This window comes from Alosa sapidissima, chromosome 15, assembly GCF_018492685.1.
Source record: "Alosa sapidissima isolate fAloSap1 chromosome 15, fAloSap1.pri, whole genome shotgun sequence".
NCBI classification, from domain to species: Eukaryota; Metazoa; Chordata; class Actinopteri; order Clupeiformes; family Clupeidae; genus Alosa; species Alosa sapidissima.
The window spans coordinates 10,658,865-10,664,874 of record NC_055971.1 but is presented as its reverse complement, the minus strand read 5'-3'; positions in this window follow the sequence as shown (position 1 = coordinate 10,664,874).

The following is a 6,010-nucleotide window of genomic DNA, read 5'->3' as shown; positions in this document are numbered from 1 at the left end:
TTTTCCCCCAGTCATTCAGCAGTGAGTAGGACACACAAACACACGCACACACAAACACACACGTGCGCGCACACACGTGCGCGCACACACGCGCACGCGCACACACACACACAAACACACACACACACTCACACACACACATTTTGATGATCTATTACTATTCAATACTGTAACTGTATACTGTAAAGGCTGATCAGTCCAGCCCCTTCGTCACAAAGGAAATAAACTTTGTCCCCTCTGCACTCATCAGGAAACCTAAACATTGATAGCTTTGATCACTATACTATGGACTGGGAGACCTACTCCAAGACTGTAATCAATTAGGAAGACAAGGCTTTAGTCTTGCAACTGTGCACATAGAGGGAAAGAGCAGTAACACAAAGCTTATCTGATAGTTCCTAAGACACTCGTAGAGGTGCTTCCTTTGGCTAATTATCTAGCCAGAGAGGAGTTCAGAGAAGTCTACAATTAACAGACTCGATTTGAAATCACACCAGAACACTTTATAGTACACTATCATACATTATTACAATATCCCTTTCATGCATTAATTATTAATTCACTGAGGTAGATTTTTTTCCTAAGCTTTTTCTTACACCCAAACAAGACTTAGAACATGTCCAATTTTTTTTTTTTTAATATTTATTATTTTGACGAAAATACTCAACTGTCCACTGTAGTGGACACTGCGCATCAAGGGGTAAAATTCAATTAAATGGTAAATGTGTTTTTTTTTTAATGTAAAAACAGGTGTTATATAGCCTGGGTGCCATCCAGGCTATATAAACAATTTATCATGTATAAATCATTCAAATTTAAAACAATTAGTTTATTTAGTCAAGACAATAAAGTAACTAGATGTACTGCATAGTGGTACAAAATATGAACGCTACTCAGTCCTGTGTGAGTGTGTGTTCATATATATATGTGTTTGTGTGGCAGTTTGTGTATGTATGAATGGGGGAGAGGGTCATGTGTAGGTGTGTACTGTAAGTATGGATGGTGTGTGTGGGGGGGGGTGTAATGGTGTGTGTTGGGGGATGTATCTGTGTGTGTGTGCCAAATTATGAATGTGTATGTGTGAATGGAGGAGGGGGTCGTGCATAGGTGTGTGTGTGTGTGTGTGTGTGTGTGTGTGTGTGTGCATTTGTGTGTGCATGAGTGAGTGAGTGAGTGAGTGAGAGAGAGAGTGACAGTCCTGCCTATTATCTCAGCAGAAAGTACATTTCAACATCCCCTACCAGCAACCCTTAGCTCAACACCACCAAAGGCTGATAGGTGTACAGTCACTAAATATACACATATACATTCATTAAGGGGGTGTACCCATATGTGTGTGTGTTGGGGGGGGGGGGGGGGGGGGGGGCATGAATTGAGAAGTTTTCATGCAGGTGGCCCCGGCTGATTACTCATTGGTTGAACAGACAATTTGTTGCCTGCAGTAGTCTATACAGAGCCCTGAATATTCCTGGAATATAGTCCTGGAATATTACATATATATTACAATATATGGCATATTCACAATTCACAATTTTGTTTTGAATAAGATTTAGATAATAAATATGTCATAACATTATTAATTTGAAGCTATTTTATGAAATTTACATATGTGGCCCTCATAATCAAAATATACCCTTGTCCCTATCTGAACATGATTTCAGTATACTCTTACCTGGTCACCAAAAATACATGTACTCTGCTAAACATGAAATCAACATAAATCATAAAACTCTAATCAAATCCCCTCCTTCCACACACACACACACACAAGCACATTCTTAGACAGCTTTCTTAAGCAGCTTAGAGACTGTACAATGTCCTTCTTTTTGTTCAGAAATCCTATAAACTATGAGACTGATCTCAGCATCACTGGAAAATGTTCTCAGGGAAGTGTGCAAGGTTTTAGTCCTCAAGAGAGAGAGGACAAAACTACTGTAGTTAAATAATTGGTACCCTGGATGGGAAGGAATTCTTCTAAATTCCACTTACACTGTACTGTTGAACTAAAAGGTGAGATAATGATACTGCCAACCCCAACATTTAAAAAAAAATATAGCTTGCTGGCATGACGTAGAGAAGATCCATGGGCTGATGTGGGTGTCGTGATTCAGACTGGAGACAGAAATGTCTTGCTTTGGGGAGTGCTGTGCAAGCAGTGGCAGTGTCCATACCACACTCAGGTCCAAGTCCTCACATGGACCCGGGTTCAAATTCAACAAACATGCCCGTTCCCTTACACTTTCAAAGTTTGCAATACTTCGGCTTGTCTGTAGGCCCTACCACAGAAGTGTAATTATATTTTGAGCATTGTCAGTGGTATAAAAAAACGTTTTTGTTTTCTGACGTTCTAGCTGGCCCCCTTAGCTTTCACTATATGCCCATTCAGTGATAATGCAAAAATATCTTGCTCAAAAGTCCTAGCCTGAAAGCCAGCCGAACTTAGCCCCCGCCCACATAATTTGAGGTTGAGAAGTTCAGTCTGGAAATGTTCCGTTGAGGAGCAACTGTGCCCGAACCAGAGCTGTTCGGACCAATGAAATTGTCTGGGGGGGGATTATGGACTGATGAGCAACAGTGCCTCGTCTATCACGTCATCTGAGCACGCTTCGGTTGACTTTGTTTTGCAACTAATGCCCTATGCAGACTACACGATTTCAGCCCAATTTTGCCACAATTTTGTCGTAGCCCACAAATTTCCAGTGTCGTGCCCAAATATGAAAAGTCAGGAACGACGCTGAACGTCGCTTTGGTACCCCAGTACTGATGACGTGCAGTCTGCACAGGGTTAAAGTATTGTTTGTGCTGGATGAAGGAACAAATGTACACAACCCTAGTCGTGCAGTGATTGGGGCAGCCGTGGCCAACTGGTTAGAAAGGTTGCCGGTTGCCGAAAGGTTGCCGGTTCAATCCCAGACTAGTAGGAAAAATGTGGGCGGGGGAAGTGGTTGAGCACTGCTCTTTCATGCCCTCATCCACGGCTGAAATGCCCTTGAGCAAGGCACCCAACCCCTCACTGCTCCGAGCGCCACTGTAGCAGGCTGCTCACTGCTCCTTGTTAGTATGTGCTTCACGGATGGGATAAATGTAGAGACCAAATTTCCCTCGTCAAAGTCAGCTTTATTGTCAATTTCTTCACATATACTAATAGCCTACCCTACTACGTATCTCTTAGATTTTGTTCTGATTGACGGCACAATAACTTTTACAAAAGACCAGAAAACAATGTTAAGGCATTTGTGGAGGATGGTTCATGTGTTCTTCCTACATCTCACGGTAAGCAATTTTGTTTCTCTGATTGGTTAGGTCTATCCAATTGAGTGCAGAGGCATTCCCCCCCTGTATCAGTTGAAACATGCCCCATAATTACGTCCCAATGGAGCAGTATCAGACTCATATTCTGACTAGAATTTGAGTATGACAACGTCAGGCTGAAAACACCTGATAGCGAAATCTAAGACAATTAAATAAGTAGCAGGGTAGGCTGTTTGGAAAAAACTGATAGCCTATACCCCTTCCGTTTTTAAAAATAATTCCGTTGAACACTGATATGCTACAAACATGTTATAAACAGCTGGGAAAGGCTGTCGCAATTCCCTCGAACAGGTAGTCAATCAGAAATTTGAACGAGGGAACAACAGGTCACATTGCAACATGCTGTTTTCCCTTAATGAAAGTGAAACCATGAGTTTTTCCACATCTCAACTTTGGCCAAAGTTTTCAGAAATAATCGTTTTCAGTGATAAAACCTCATTGAAATAATATACATTTTCCATATGGGGTCTTAGAAGCCATCTGTCTCCTTCTAGCCACAGCGTTTTGTTGCAAACATAATCAACCTAAGCGTGCTCAGATGACGTGATAGACGAAGCGCTGTTGCTCACCTGTCCATCATCGTAAAGCCCGATTTGATTGGTCCGCCAGCTCTGGGGCGAGCATAGTTGCTGCACAATGGAGCAATGCCAGACCGAACTTCCCGACCTCAAATGTTGTGGGACTAAGTTCGGCTGGCACCCAGGCTAGGGTATTTTACTATGGGGCACCAAATGTAACATGACTTGTTTCGTGGACAGAATCACTTTTGTGTGACGATTCTGACGAAATACATATATTCATTACGAAACCATGCTACATCGTAACGCCTTTTGTCCACAGAATACACAAATTGGTTTGCATTGTGTCCACGAAACACTGAAGAGAGCACATCATTTTGTGGAGCAAATTGACTGGTGGCCTTTTCCTTTCGTGGGCACAAGGCTGAATGCACTATTCACTGTTGTAGACGAAATAAACTCTTTTTTTGGTCAAAAATTTCTGTCTATGTAAATACAGACGAAATGCATAATAGAATCACGAAATCAGCTTTGTGACCTGCTACAATACATTTTGTGAGTCAGCAGTTTACGGAATAAATTATGTGTCATGATAATTTCATTCTGTGGACAAAATGCATAAGAGAATCACAAAATCAGTTTTGTGACCTGCAATACATTTCGTGAGTCAGCAGTTTACAGAATGAATTAGCCTATACACAGTGGGTCCCATTTACAGTTTTTTACAACTGTTTACACACGTTTTCAAAACTCCACACACAAAACCAACAATTGCTCACACAAAATGCAAAATGTCTCAAATCTCCAGCAAAATGACACACAACATTCAAAATGTCATAAGCACATCTTTAAAGGTGCCATGTGTAAGAATTGAGGTATACTGTAAATATCCAAAAAATGAGCTACAAGCATCAAAAGAATGAGAAGAAATAAAGGCATGATGTCATTAAAAAAAAATGTCAAGGTATAGTGCTGCAGAGATATCAACCTGAATTAGCATGCTAAATTACTAGCCACAGCCTGACAGGTGTCATAATACCAGTTTCGGCCATGGGAGGCGGTATGCGGGCAACATAACCGCCAGCCAAACTGCAATACACGTCTCTCGGTTGTTACTCCATAGACCAACTCACGACTTTCTTGTAGACCAACTGTAGAAGTGACCCTTTATTACGCAGCTGCGTGAAATGACCTAACCAGTCGGCGAAAAGCAACTGCATAGGATTTCTCTGTATGATCTATGCTCTATGGTCTTCAAACTGCCTCCTCAACGAGTAGATTGCTGGTCCACTGAGCCACGAATGTAGGCTAGATTATGCCCGGTGCTTCTGTCTGTTAATTTTTCGGCACAACTAAATGGTGTTATGGAACAGCAGACCGAAAGAAAAAGAAACTAAATGTTTCCCTGATCAATACATACTTCTTAATTCATAAAATATAGAGGCATAACATTAGGTGGTAGCGAAAGGCTGTGAGTGCTCATTCAATGTCCTATGCAGGTGAAACTGACAAACTCTTAGGTAGGCTAAGCAACAATGAATGAAGTGGATTCCTGTAATGTTCATGAAAACAGCATAGCGATGGGTAGGCTATTATTGGTAGGCGCGCACTCCAGCGAGACGAGTGAAATGTATTTAAAACATGTATTTATGTCATCGCAATTAGACTATTGGCTACAATATAAGTTACTGTTAGGCCTACAACAAGTCGCGATTTATTAGGCTATCCAATTACTATGCTGTTTTCATGAACATTATAGGAATCCATTTCATTGCACGGAATGATGCATAGGTGCATTCCGTATTCCGTAACTTCACGCCATAGGTGAAGCTCGCGCGCGCGTGTGTGTGAGCCTGTGTCTGTGTGTATGTGTGGACCAACCACCCTGCTCTACAACATGCACAGAGTAAAGTTGACTGTGTTGGCTTTGCACATTACCTTGCTGAACAGAAGGGGGCAGCAAAGCTTCACAGCCAAATGAGACAATTCCTCAGGCGTTAAAGACAGAGAAGATTCTTTGCTCTTCTTCTCTCAAGAAGATTATCTATTGTCTGAAGGTTCACACAGTCTACTGAGAAAAATCTGATGTTTAACAGAATGAATGTTTCTAAAACTGTGAAGTGATGGTTATTTCTGGTCCTTTTCACTCTGTAAAACTTGAATCTTGCATCACAGGACTA